Here is a 15,413-nt window from a genome sequence, read left to right as displayed (position 1 = left end):
TGTGTGAGTGTGTGTGTGTGTGTGTGTGTGTGTGTGTGTGTGTGTGTGTGTGTGTGTTGGGATTTATTTCTTCTGTGGGTTCCGATAGATGGAATGCAGGGCTGAACATTTAATCTCCATGTTGCTTGTCTCTGTTCTCACCCCAGCATTGGTTGCAGTCTTACACAGCACCCCCAGCACATTGGAAGTGACATGACACACGTACCCATAGAGCCTCAACTTGCATAGGATCTGTGTAGGTGTTGGGTGCTGGGTGCTGAGCTAGGGGATAAGTTATTTCCCGGGTAATGGGCCTGTTGGAAGCCAGGCATAGTGGTGCACACCTGTAGTCTCATCATTCAAGACGCTGAGGCTGGAGGATGGCAAGTATGAGGTTAGCCTGGACTATGTAGCAAGACCTTGCCTGAAACAAGCATTCACAAACATCCTGGTCCCTTTGGGAGACACTTCAGTAAGTTGGAGAAATTTATTTCTGCATTTATATGGAAGAAAAATGAAAGGCAAGGCTGTGCACTTCTGAAGGAAGCGCTAAGTTCCAGGCAAAGGAGTCTTTCTCTCTCTCTCTCTGTCTCTGTCTCTCTCTGTCTCTGTCTCTCTCTCTCTGTCTGTCTGTCTGTCTCTCTCTCTCTCTCTCTCTCTGTCTCTCTCTCTCTCTCTCTCTCTCTCACACACACACACACACACACACACGAAGAAGAAAAAGAAAGAAATGCTATTGCAAGTACATGTAGCTTTATTTCAGGGACACAAATGAGGACCCATTCTGCTCACCTCCTAGTGAATGTGCCAAATATACTAATTTTTATTGTTTAAAAATGTAAACTACTTTTTGTTTCAGAAAATGTAAGTGAAATTCCAATTTTCACTTGATTGCTTATTTAAAAATATAAATGAATTCAAGAGTGAAAATGTCTATCTCTGGTCATCTCTCCTAGTCTAGGGGAATACTTTTCATTGCTATTTTGTTTTCTGTTTTAAGTCAATGTCTTGCTTTGTAGCTCAGGCTGCTCCAGGCTAGCCTCCAACTCCCTCTCAGCAATTATCCTGCCCCAGTCTCTTGAGAGCCAGGATGGCCTCCAGCTCTTTTCACTGCTTTCTTTTTTTTTAATTTAATTTTAAATAGCTTGTTTTACATGTCAATCCCAGTTCCCTCTCCCTCCCCTCCTCCCACACCCCCCCACCGTCCCCCCCCCAGCCTCCCACCCTATTGTCATTTCCTTCCACATAGGGGATATCTAGAGTCTGTCATTTCACTCAGGGTAGGGTCCAGGTACTCCCCTAAGAGTCCAGGCTGAGAGAGCATCACTCTTTTTGTTACGGACATATGATGTCTGTTTGTATTCCAGGGATAAACACTGATCTACTGCTCAGGGCCCCATAGGTTGCCCAGGCCTCCTCACTGACTCTCACATTTGGGGGCTCTGGATCAGTCCTATGCTGGCCTCCCAGCTGTCGGTCTGGGGTCCAAGAGCTCTCCCCTGTTCAGATCAGCTGTCTCTGCTGGTTTTGCCAGCCCATTCTTTGCCAATTTGCTCATCGCTCCCTCTCTCTCTGCCACTGGGTTCCATGGTTCATTTCAGTGTTTAACTGTGGGTGTTTGCCTCTGCTTCCATCAGTTACTGGATGAAGGCTCCAGGATGGTTATAGACATCAAGTAAATTATCAGGAATGGGCATTCGAGGTGGCCTCTCCACTATTGCTTAGCTTGCAAATTGGTGTCATCCATTTAGATCACTAGAGGTCACACTGGTGCCTGATCTGTCTTCTAAACTATGATTCCCTCTTCCCCCTATTCTACCCCCCACTCAACCTTCCTGTTCCCCTATGACCTACTCTGTCTTCCTCTTCTCCCCCTCTCTTCTTCCCAGCTCCCACTCCCCCACCCCTCACTGTATTCCCCATCTGTTCAGAGGATCTTGCCTCATTCCTCTTCTCTTGGGTAGCACACATATCTCTTAGGTTCTTTCCTGTTTTCCAGACTCTCTGTCAGTGGAAGTGCAGACTGGCACTATCCTGATCCATGTCTAAAATCCATACATGAGTGAGTACATACCATGTTTGTCCTTTTGTGACTGGGTTGCCTCATTCAGGATGGTTTCTTCCAGTGCTATCCATTTACCTGCTGATTTCAAGATTCCATTGTTTTTTTTTTTCTGCTAATACTCCATTGTCTTTTCACTGCTTTCTAATGTGTTCCTAGACAAGCTTCTCATGAAAGAGAGGCAAGAGTGAGGTATAAGGGAAAAAAGATTTACCATGAACTTTGTGGCTGACCCTTCAGTTGCTAATTTTGGTAGTGGTTACAAGTTATCATGACAGCCAATCAAGGTGTGATTTGGTTGTCAGTGTTCTCATAGCCTGGTCTCTGTTTTTGTTTTATCACAAAGGAAACTTTGAATTCATGTTAGATTTTCTGTCTTTGAGCTCTTGACTTGCTGTTTGAAGGAGGTGTTGACTTTGCCCACCCTTGCTATGGATTCAAATGCCTTAAAGCTAATTGCTTATAGCATTCGAAACCATTTCTCCAAGATGAAATTTTTCTTCTTACTCTTCTTATTCTTTTTTTAAAGGGTAGAAATGTGTTTAATATAACATAACGTGCCATAATGATATGTGTCACTTGTTTTATTGATTGTAGTCAGTAATACAAAAATGTGTGTCCTTTCTGAATTGTTATGTATAAACATGTAACGGTTTCTTCCACTGATACATGACTAGTTTTATTTGTCTGTTTTGGGGGGATTTTTTTGCCTAATTTTGGTTTTTGAGACACAGTATCATATAGACCAGGATGTCCTGAACTCTCTAGATAGCTGAAGCTGGCCTTGAACTTCCGATCCTGATTGTTTGGTTGGTTGTTTTTTTAGTAAAAGTTTAAAAGCTGGTTACCAAGTTCATAATAAGTGAGCATAATAAAAAAGCTGTGGAATTAGGAATAATGCTGGGACTGGGAAGAGGGAGATGGCCCAGTGAGTAAGATCAAGTACCCTGCAAGCCTGAGGACCTGGGCTCAAATCCACAGGACCCAATCAAAAACCCTGGCGTGCATATTTGTTTCTGTGGCCTCAGTATATGGAGCAATAAGAACAAACAGATCCCAAGAGTTCACTGCAGGCCACCTAGCTTAGACAAGACAGCCAGCACTAAGTTCAAGAAGAGACCCTGCCTCAAGGCAATAAAGAAGAGAATAAAACAGGAAAACACTTTTTTAATGCTTTATTAATCTTTGTGGCTTTCATATCATGAATCTCGATTCCACTCATCTCTTCATCTCCTCACTTCTACTCTCTGTCCTTTCAACCTTCCCCCCAAAACAAAATTTAAAAATCAAGCAAACAAAACAAAACAAACCATATAAGAAAAGTCTAAGATGGACACTGTAGTATGGCCCAGTGAGTCACACAGTATACCCTTTAGTCCACTTATATTTACTTGTGATCATTGCGATGAGTCATTGGTCTGGTTCCAGGCCTCTGAAACTTTTTTGTTGTTGTTGTTTTGTTTTGTATTTCTTCAAGACAGGGTTTCTCTATATTGCTTTGGAGGTTGCCCTGGAACTCACTCTGTAGACCAGGCTGGCCTCGAGCTCACAGAGATCTGCCTACTTCTACCTCCCGAGTGCTGGGATTCAATGCCTGTTGCCTCTGACACTCTTAAGTCATGTTCTGGTACACATACCCACACACACAACACACATATGAGCAATGAATGGTGAAGCCCTCCTGGATGTTATATCACAAGGCTTCAAATAATAGGGTAATATTTAATACAGATATGGGCAGAAAAACTGATCACAATGGAATGAGAAGTCTAGAAATAGAACCTAATTGTACATGATGTATTGTGTGGTACAAGAAATGCTGCACTAATCTAAAGGGAAGCCTGGTAACCCCAAAGAAAACAGCAAACTGGATCCACATACCCATCATACAAAATAAATTCCAAATAGTCAAGTGTCTAATTATTAAAATTAAACCATCAAAACATTAGATAAAAACATAGGAAGACCCAGAAATATTAAAAAATCTAGATTACCTAAGAGAATAATAATTTGACTTTGTGTATATTAAAAACATCTATCAGAGGAAACTACAAACAACATGAAAATATAAGAAACAAACTAGGAAAAAATATCCCTAATTTATATCGCAGGTAAAACTATCTCTAATACACGGAGACATCCTCCTCTGTGTCCATAAGAGGGAGATCGAGGTCACCCTAGAAACACACAAAAAGCTAGGGTAGACCAGTCCCAGAGAAGCTAACAGAAGTGGCTACTGAGCATGGGTGAACATACTCAGTATCTGTCGCTGTAAGAGAAGAGCAAATTAATACTACATTGAGGTTCATTGCCACCTACAATTGATAAGCATTTCCACCTGTTGATGAAAATGTCCAGTAATGCCAGGAAGAGAAGGGATCAGCACAACCAAAATAAAGGCCAATTTGTGTCCATGCAAAATACAGTTACAATTCCAGAGAAGCTAGAACATAATGTCTAAAAGCACCCAGCCATGTTGCTTGGCTGTGCCCTGTGCTAGCTGTGTGACCTTGTGCAGGCTATTAACCCTCTTTGTGGCACAGCTTTCTCGTCCATAAAGGAGATAATAGCAGTATTTTCCTCATAGGGTTGTTAAGAATATCAAATGAGTAGGCTGGTGTACAGAGCAGGCTTAGATTAGAGCCTGATTCACAGTAAGTGCTGCGAATGATTTTTGTAATTAGTATTTTTATTTGGCCCCACATACTCCAGTCCTAGGAATTTGTCCTAGACAGACGTGTGCAGTCTTGAAAAAGCAGCTATACTAGATGATTCATCTCAGCCTTGTTTGTGGTATCCAAAGATCAGAAGCCACCCAAATAGCTGTCATTTTGGAGGGGATAGTTAAGGAAGTTATGGTAGATCTGCACGATAAAGTACACTATAGCTGTTTAAGAAATGAAGACTCATTCTGAAATGCTGCAGTCAGTTTAACAGGATTTATCAGTAAGAGGAACTCAAGGAGTGAAACATGCAGACACAGTAAAATACGGAAGAGGAATAAAATACATGTCAAGGTGGTGTGTCGCTCACAGCTGTAATGTCTGCATGTGGGAAAGTTGAGGCAGGAAGATTATAAATTTTAGGTCTCGACTAGGCTATGGAGTGAGGCATTGTGGAACACTGCATACATGAGTGATTAATAGAAAGGAGTGGGGGGATGGGCACAGCTTTCCACGGCATGCCTCCTTATGCCTGTGGGCTTTTCCTTTTCTTTCTCTTCCTGTTTGTTTTGAGGCAGGGTCTCACAACATAGCCCTAGCTGGTCTGGAACTCATACAGATCTGCCTGTCTCTGCTTCTGGAGTACTGGCTGTGTCTATTGTTTTTGAAGCATAGTTACATATAATTATTATAACTTTCTAAAAACTAAATGGAAAACTAGCAACAAAGGTGTTTCAGGGTGGGCTGGGGCTGTGGATCATTTGATAAAGTGCTTGCCCGGCATGCACAAATCCCTGGCACCACAGTGACCAGGCATGGTCGTACACATTTGCCATCCTACCACACGGAAGGCGGAGGCAGGAGTATAGGAATTTCACGGTCATTGTTAGCTACATAGCGACTGGATGCCAATTTTGCCAACCTGGGATACATATGATCCTATCCCAGAAAAGAGGAGTGGGGAGTAAGGATCATTTGCAATATCGACTTTGTAATAGCCTTGATTAAGTTCTCTCTTGTAGCTGCTGCATACAGTCACCTAAGTTGCTTTTTTTTTTCCCCTTACATGTGATTCAGAATGGGACCATTGGCCTTAACTTCAGTTTTCCCACAGAACTGTTGATTACACGTTACCACATACTTACTTACTTCCTTTCTTCTTTTGAGGCAGGTTTTCTCTATTATGCAGTCCTGGCTGTTCTGGAACTCAGTCTGTAGACCAGGCTGGCCTCGAACTCAGGGATCCCCCTGCTGGGTGTTGGGATTAAGGGCGTGAGCACACACTTTGAATAAAGACTCAAGGGCATGATGTGTGATGCCAGAATGACACAAAAAGCAGCACACACTAGAGGGCACCTGAGCATCACCGTCTGACCACCACGCTGCTGGTGACTACTGGCACTTTTTCAACTCATTAGCATCTGAGTCTAATTTATGACCTTTCCTTAAAGGAAATTGTGTTCTGAGATGAACTGCCCTTCTGTCTTGATTTCAACAGATTTTGAAAATGAAGGTGAGGTCTAGCCTGAGCTCACAAGAGTGATCTGATCCTTTCCTACTAATATCTTGAAAAGAAATTACAGGTATTTTACAATTGTAAATACAGAAGGGTTATCCATTGTCTGTAGTCCTCAGGACCATATAAAGCCAAACACTGATGCCACTGCCCAGATCTGCCAACCAACAGCAGGTCAGTCAGTCATGGGGTGTTCACTGAACACCCACTACGCCCTAGGTTCTCCTCTCTGTACTAGGCAAGCAGCAGAAAATAAGATAAGAGCCCCCATCTGTCTAGGAGCCTGCTTTCCACTCATGTGACACAGACAAGATACCATCTCACAGAAAACCAAACAAGCTGTATCGTTTGAGCTGAGCCCTGAAGGAATGAAAGACAAACAGACCAGAAATCTGGAAAAGGTGTTGGTGCTCCCTGCCTTGCATGAGAAAAAGACCATATGGGGGAGGAAAGAAAAGTAAAACACTGGTTGGGAAGTCAGAGAATCTCAGAGCTTGCCTGATATTCGAACAAGTGGTCCCTTGAACCCTTATCCTGCTTATATACGGGGTCAAGCTCTGTGTTGGAATACTATTCGAATGCTTTATACAAAGCTCTTGACCTACGGCAGACCAGCAGTAAAGGGAAGCTATTGGAGCTGGGGAGATGATTCAGGCAGCAAGCACAAGGAACCGAGTTTGATCTCCAGAGCCCAGGTGTGTGGGGGGGGGGGTGTACACATGTGCACAAGGAGCGTTCACACACGTGCAGGTGAACTGATCGTGGTAGTGTGTGCTGGGAAGGGGGGGGATAGAGCCCTGAAGCTCATTGGTCAGCCATCTTAGCCTAATTGGTGACCTCCAAGTCATTGAGAGACCCTGTCCTAAAAAAGAAAAAAATTAGTGGCTGGCACCTGAGAAAGGACACACCCAAGGTTATTCATTCAAACCTGCACACATATTCCCAAATATGTATACATGTATGCATTTGTGTACATGTGTTCACACTCCTTTCACCATACAAAAAGAAAGGAAACCGTTTTGGGAATAGGTCCTTCTAAATGGTCTGCTCCTATCCCAAGGGACAGTGCCCAGAAGTAAGGAGATAGACCCTCAGGTGGCATAAGGACATAATAGGATAATGTGCTTGATAAGACATGACATTCTCATCTACGGTGTTGCTCCTTAAAGGAGGGTCCATTTGAGTCAGACTTTTGCTGTTGGTGGTGGTGTGACAAAACCCCTGAGAGACAGCCAGCTCAGGGGAAGAAAGGTTTATGCAGAACCAAGGTTTCTGTCCATCAAGGTGGGGAGGGCGTGGCAAGGCACAGAAGCTCACTTTATGTTGACCAGGAAGGGATATCCCCCGCCTTTTAGTCCATGCAGACAACCAGCCTATGGGACCAAGACACCCATACTCAGGGCAGACGTGTCACACTTCATTGATTCTCCCCGAATAGCCGCAGTCAATCGAACTCTGCCGGTGGGTCACAGAACTCCACCACTTTCTATTCGTTTGTTTGTTTGTTAGACATGTGCATGCCACTGTGTCATGCGGAGGTCAGAGAACAACTTGTGGGACTTGATTCCCTCCTTCTGCCATGGGGGTCCCAGGAAAAGAACCTAGTTTGTGGGGCTTGGGCACAAGCACCGTTACCACTGAGCCGTCTTACTAGCCTATAAACCTTACAATCTTATATCCACCTAACCGGCACTTTCTTTCATAATTGCTTTGAATGCCTGAGCTTTGGATTTAAGATAAGGAACTTATGAATATCTTTGGGTCATGTGCACTGTATTTAATGATTTGATTTTAAATTACTATTTTGTGTCATAATCCTTCCAACATTTCCCCTGCTCAAATCTAACCTCTCTAGAGGTCTGCTTGGCTGCAATTCTGATTACTTGCCTATTATCTGTTTGTTTGCTTTTGTTTGTGATTTCACTGTATTATCCTGCTGGCCTCCAACTCCAGATCCACCTGCCTCTGCCTCGGCCTGCACCCCCTCCCCCGCCCCTGCCCCTGCTCCTGCCTCTGCTTGTAAGGTCTGGGATTTAAGGTGTACATCACCACTGCTGGCTGCTATAATCTTGAAGATCTAATTCAGACTCTGAGGGTATGAAAAACCCTTGCTGATCTGGCCCCTCCTGCCCCTTGTACTCTTCATTTACCATCCCCAACCCCCTACACACACACACACACACACACACACACACACACACACACACACACACACACACACACCTAGCTGCATCTAGCATTCCAGCCTTCTCACTGCTCACAGACACAGCATGTCTTCTGGACTCCTCCTTGTTTCCTGTTCACAGACCACTGTCTCCTGACTCCTTTGCTTGGGAAAGTCACCTTCCTTTATCGTCTCCACTCAGACTCTGTGTCCTGTGAGGACACCTGAACATCCGCAGTTCCTCTTCCTTCCTTACAACCGGACATCTGCCATGGAACCCGGCAACGTTTCCTCCCTCCCTCCCTCCATACCTCCTTCCCTTCTCCCCCCCCCCCGTGTGTGTGTGTGTGTGTGTGTGTGTGTGTGCATTTCATGACTGTGGGCTTCTCAAGATCATGGACCCATTTAGCCCTGGCACACAGAAAGCAATAACTAAATATTTACTGAAGAAATGTAATTTTGTTTTGTTTTTTGAGACGGGGTTCCTCTATGTTAACATCCCTGACTGTCCTGGAACTCACAGAGATCTGTCTGCCTCTTCCTCACAAGTAAAAGGTGGGATAAAAGGTGTGAGTCGCTACCACCTAGTGAATAAATGTAATTTTAAATACTTTCTCTAAAATTTGGGAGAAAATGGGGAGGGAAAGAGAGAAGTTAAACAATGTGATTTGAAGTCAAAATATGTGATTTGGGACCCTTTTATTTTGGCCACATTTATTTTTTCATTGTGTGTATATGCAGGTACATGCATGCCACGGAGCACATAATGCCAAGGTCAAAGGGCTCAATTCCCTCCTCCTCTTTGTGGGTTCTGGGGATAGAACCCAGGTCATGGGTCTTGGTGGCAAGCGCCTGTGTCTGCTTAGCCATCCTGCTGCCCTAAGTCTCTTTACTTTAGAGCCATTTGTTGCCTTTGGCAAATCACAAAAGCATGCTGAGCTTTGTTTTTCTGGTTAAAAAGAGGTTACAAATGTTTGCTTCCTGTAACTGTGACTGTGGCTCCAACTCCATTAGCAGAGTGCTCACTGGAATGTACAAAGCCCAGGTTTTGATTCCCAGTGCTGCAGAAACCTAGAAGGGGTACACAGTTGTCACCCCAGCAGTCAAGAGTTCAAGATCTCCTGTCTAGCCTGGGCTACATGAGACTCTGTCTCAAAAGTACAAAGGTTTACTTTCTTCTGCAGATTCAGTATCGTTGGGATGTTCAAGTGGCGTTCTATATGTGGAAGTTCTAACTGTCACATAGGCCTGTGTGATGTATTTATTATTGAATGCTTGGTTTGAACTTAGTTTCCTAGTGGTAAGACCACTCCCCAACTGCTACCCGCTCTCTTTCTCCATGACCTTGAATTAAGAGATACTTCAAATTGTCTGTCAGATTTAGTTTTATCTTATTTAAGTCATGATCATCTTTTTATAACTGTATTTGGTTGGAAGTATGGACTCCTCTCTTACAGAATGTTCCAGCATAGTGCTGCTTCTGAGATCTGGCTCTGCAGCACTTGCAGAAGTTATTCTTCTGCCCAGTCAGGACTGCAGGGTTGTTCATTGATTGACTGATAGATTTTTTTATTTTGCCCTATACCAACACAAGAGCACTTACTTACGACTACGTAATTCCAATTGAACTTTATAGTTTTTTCAATATGAGACATTTCTGAGGCACCCTTCTGGTGGGCACTGCTCAGCACTGTAGAGTGACACTTCATTAAATCCATGTGACAGAAGAAAACTTCCCACATGGCTTACTTATACATGTCCTTTTGAAAACTGGAAATTTAACACAATCATTTTAAGGATTAGTCTCTTCTAAGCACTCAGAAATGTGCCCATCACTTTCTGTACCTGTATGCTGTCTTACACAGTGTATATTGCACCAGTCTGAATCAAAGTCAGAAGCAATGTGAATGACATTTTGGTCTTTTGTATTAAATGACCCAGGCTGCCATGAGTCTATGATCATGTCATGCTACTGTCTGTGTACCTCCTTCTGACATTGTATGGAACAGGAGAAAGGACACACGCAAACAAGTAGAACTTACTGGAAACTGGTGCACAGACTGAGAATCACTAATCCTGACCCCAAATCTGAAATGCCCCCAAGTCCAAAACTTTTGGGCCATGAGTAGAAAATTCTACACCCATTCTCTTATGGTGAGAAGAGGATAAAAAAGGGAGGGAGGCAGGAAGGGAGGGAGGGAGGAAGGGAGGGAGGGAGGAAGGGAGGAAGGTGTAGAGTATTATTTATGTGGGAGGGTGGACAATAGATGTAATACATAATGTTGTGTGGTATTTTGTTTGTGTTCTGACAAATAAAGCTTGTATGGAGATCAGAGGGTGGAGCTAGCCACTAGTTAACCATAGAATCAGGTCAGAATGGCTCACATCTTTAATCTCAGCACTCAGGAGGCAGCTACTCCCAGTTCTCTGATCTTCCAGGTTTCCCCCAAATATTTGACTCCTGATTTTTTTATTGATTAAGATTAATTAGATTCACTCTTCAACACTGGTAATAATGGAGAGATGAAGCAGAGCAGATATCAAAAGCTTTGTCGTGATCGGGGGAAACCATGATTTAGACTAGGTTGTACAGCAGTGCCTCCCTGCAGATATGGAGGCCATGAGAAAACACACCACACAAATATTTGGGGAAGATGATTCATGGGAGAGGAATAACAATGAGAAGTTGAGGGGCTGAAGGACCTGCAGCCCTGGGGCACAATGAGCAAGAGTGGGAGGAAGATGAGGCTCTAGTTTCACCCCACTTTATTGGCATTTCACTGCCTGGGTTTGATAGAAACCACAAGCCTGCCTAGATAGTTAAGCAGATCTACCTGCCCATCAATATCCATGGTGGACCCTTCTCAGACACTGAAATCTGATAAACTCAAGTCCCTTTATTAAATGGTGTGGTATTTGTGTGAACCCAATGCACATCCTCATGTGAACTCTCAGACAGCTGTAGCTTATGTTGACATTTCACAGTTGTGTCAATAGCTGTTGTACCATATTATCCTGGGAGTGACGGGGTTGGGGGTTGAGTCTGCACATGCTCACTACTGGTGTATGATATATATATATATGTGTGTGTGTGTGTGTGTGTGTGCGTGTGCGTGTGCGTGTGTGTGTGTGTGTATGAGTGTGTGTGTGTGTGTGTGTGTGTTTGGTTTTGTTTGTTGTTTTGTTTTTTTCTTTGCAGTACTGGGGTTGGAACTCGGGTCCTCATGCATGCTAGGGAAGTGCTCTACAACTGAGCCGTGTCCCAGGCCCTGGCTGAACTCATGGATATAGAGTCTGTGCAAACAGAAAGATGATTGTGTCCATTCTGATGAAGATGGGCACGCTCAGGGAACAACATGGGTCAATTCATCATCTAGCTACATGTGTTGCATATCTGTATGCCCGGCACATTCAGAGCCACTGGGAAGTACAAATGCATAGTGTGCTCTGGTCTGTACAACACAGCAGTCCAGCACACAGCCCCTTCATTCTGCTATCATGGGATTCCAGTAAGGAAGAATGTGCGGGCTAGTCTTATGTCAACTTGGCACAAGCTAGAATCATCTGAAAGGAGGGGACCTCAGTTGAGAAAATGCCTCCGTAAGATCCAGTTGGATGTCTCAAAAAGAAAAAACTAATTAAAAATAAAAGATCCAGCTATTGAGCATTTTCTTAATGATTGATGGGGGAGGGCCCAGCCCATAGTGGGTGTGGTCACCCCTGGGCTGGTGGTCCTAGGTTCTATAAGAGAGCAGGCTGAGCAAGCCATGGGGAACAAGCCAGTAAGCAGCACCCCATTGTGGCCTCTGCATCAGCTCCTGCCTCCAGGATCCTACCCTGACTTCTCTCAAGTGATGGACTGTTATCTGGAAGTGTAAGCAAAATCAACCCTTTCCTCCCTATGTTGCTTTTTATCATGGTTTTCATCACAACAATGATAACCCTGACTAAGACAAAGTGGAAAGAAACACAAGCCACAGGGTGGTGCTTGTTAGGAGAGAGAAAATTCCAAGTATGTCTATGGCTGCCTCCTGTGGGAATCAGGGAAGGCTTCATGGAGGAAGTTACTTTTATATCCAAACTGATCCTCTAAATACGATCCTAAAGGCCTGTAACCCCAGCTACTCCAGAAGCTGAAGCAAGAGGATGGTGAGTTCAAAGCTAGCCCAGTTAACTTCATGAGAACCTGTCTCAAAAACAAAAAAAAAATATTTTAAAGGTAAGGAGCTAGCTTTTTTACCATGCAAACGGCTGTAGGTCTAATCTTCAGTAGAATAAATAAGCAGACAACGAAGTGAAGTGTGTTTCTACGCAGAGAACAGCCTTCATACAGGCCCAGAGATAATGGTCCATGTAAATATGGGTGCTAGGAAGGGAACCAGGATCCCAGAAAGAAGTGCCTGGGAGCCCAAGGTACAGCCGTGCATGCTTGTGGAGGTTAAGAGCCACGGGGAAGTAAAGCAGTGCTTTTAAGTGGGAGACAATGATCACTTTGGAAGTCTTAACTCCCAGAATCCTCTACTGAAAAGGAACATTAGTGTGTGTGTGTGTGTGTGTGTGTGTGTGTGTGTGTGTGTGTGTGTGTGTCCATAGGACTCAGCATCAGGCACATGTGCTCAGCTGTTCTATAGGAATGGAGACAGGCTGGCAACAGAGTCCTAATATGTCGCCCGTACTGTCTTTAACAGCTGAAAACACAAAACCCCTTGATAATTTAAGCAGCCATGCTGAGGGCCAGGGAAGCCACCTCACAGTGACAGAATCTCAATCAGTCTCTTGCGCTGGCCACAGGAACAGCCGGGGACACAATGTGTCAGGAATACAGCAGTAATAAATGCTTCCTAGCACTCATTACCCAAATGAATAAAGAAACCCTCACTATACCCAGTGATTGTGTGCGAGTGTAAGTAGCTGATATAGCAGAACGATGGTGAGACATCTTTAAAAAAATCTGACACTGGGCTGGCAAGATGGCTCAGCAGGTAAAGCTGCCCACAGCCGACATGAATTTGAAACCCCGGGCCTGCATGGTGAATGGGAAAAACAAAGACCTCCTCATGTGCACCATGGCATACATCACGTATGCATGCACACATGTGTGCACACACATACATGTACATCTGACACCTCAGCTTATTTGATTTGACTATGTGGCTAGTTGCCAGTACATTATCACTAGGAATGGGTGTAACAAAGGCTTCTTAGTTAATATGAAGCTCCCCATGGCAGCTCACACACAGGCTGTAGAAATGGCAGGATGTAAGGGGAAACATGGGCACAGGCCATAGTGACTACAGTCTAATATTAGCATGTTTATGAAGCATGTGTCAGTGTGTGCTATGTAGATCTGCTATGTCACACGGCTCTGGGTAAAGCATTGGCCTTGCTTTCTGCAGCGCCGTCTGATTCTCTAAGAACCTGATGTGTTTCTTTGAGAGAGAAACAGAGAGCAGTCTAGCTCAGCTGTACTCAATCTGAGTTGCTTTCCTCCCTACAAACCCTCACTTCAAAGCAAGGAACATAATGTACAATTTTTTAATGGCTCTAGACCCAGGCACTCAGACTCTCTGCTCTGCGCCTTACCTCAGTGTAAACACCTAATCAAGATTGCCTGCGCTTCAACAATAGCAGCCAAATGCAATTTGAGAACCACAAGCCTTTGAAGTCCTCCCTGCAAAGGCCGGTTTTCTAGTCTGGGATAATGACATGCCATGATTGCTGTCTTTGTTGTATCTTTTCAGGACAGAAGCAATTATAGGCCCCAATTTAACAGAATAGACATTACACAGCTTACGATGCTCAAAATGCAATTTCATTTGATCATTTTCTCGATTTGATTGGTATTAATAGAATGGTTCACGAAAAAAAAAAAGAAAGGAAAAGAAAAAATAGCTGGCAGAGGTTGTGTCCCATTCCACTTTCAAAGAGCTAATGCAGAAGTATGTTTTACCTGCCCAGCAAGCTCACAGGGGTGATGCAGCCAAGCTCCACCAAAACAGTGTGCATAGAGACAGTGTGTGTCCTTCACTCCCTGGCAAAGGAAGCAACCGACACTCTATTAGTAATACGTAAAGTTTTTGACAGAGCTATGTAAGCATGGTAGTCAATGGAAATTAATGTCACTGATGATAAACCCCATTATCTAATGCACATCCTATATTTCTGTTTGCATTTGTAAAGGCTAGAGAATCTACATCATACTGGCCAACTCTCCTATTCCCTCCAGAAGATGTTTTAAGCTCTCTGAAATTAAAAGAGTATCCTTGCCTGCACAGGCAGCCTAGTTAAAAATTTTCCCTCTCTTGACCTTCGTTTCTCATTCAGGACAGAGTCAGTTTTTCCTTTAAACAAGTGTGTTTCTGCTTAACATCACAGTAATAAGAAATGTTCAGTAACCAGGCATGGACACATATGCCTAGAATCCTGGTGCTTGGGAACCTGAGGCAGCAAGATGGAAAACCAGCCTGGGCTACTACATAGCAAGACACCATCTCAAAAGTAAAAACTAAAATAAATAAACAACACAACAAAAACCTTTGCAATGATGCCAGTAACTGCTCTAAAACCTAGTGTTTTCTAATTCAGGGTGCTTCTGGGAGCAGTTGCGTGATGCAAGCCCTGTTGTAAATTTGAGAAGTGGCTCTTGGCCTTCACTGACCATTCTAAATTTTAGATAATTGCATATGAAGTCTCCCACTGGCAGAGACAGATATTCATTCAAAAGTAGATGGTCATTTTCATTTAGAAACCAGTCATGATCAAATAGTACATTTTTCTTCCTTATTTTAGGAATAAAAATTCAAGCAGTTGCTTTTCCTTTTCTTCTTTCAGATCAGCTTTTAAAATTATTATTATTATTATTGTGTATGTGTGTGATGAGCGAGCGCATACAACATGCATGCAACAGCACACATGTGAAGGGCAGGGAAGAAGGTCGCAAGGTCAGTGTTCACCTTTGACCTTTACATGTAAGGTTGTCAGTGTGCACAGCACTTTCCCCTCTAAGGCCTCTCACCAGCCCCAGATCAA

At 43.7% G+C, this 15,413-nt stretch overlaps 1 protein-coding gene across 1 annotated transcript in view; it reads left to right on the top strand.

The window, feature by feature from the left end:
• The window catches only part of Jhy (junctional cadherin complex regulator), a 59,203-nt gene that overhangs the window by 17,488 nt on the left and 26,302 nt on the right, over positions 1 to 15,413 (top strand). The window lies entirely within an intron of this gene.

This window comes from Mesocricetus auratus, unplaced genomic scaffold (genome assembly GCF_017639785.1).
Source record: "Mesocricetus auratus isolate SY011 unplaced genomic scaffold, BCM_Maur_2.0 Super-Scaffold_100022, whole genome shotgun sequence".
NCBI classification, from domain to species: domain Eukaryota; kingdom Metazoa; phylum Chordata; class Mammalia; order Rodentia; family Cricetidae; genus Mesocricetus; species Mesocricetus auratus.
This window is presented reverse-complemented; position numbering and strand designations above follow the sequence as displayed.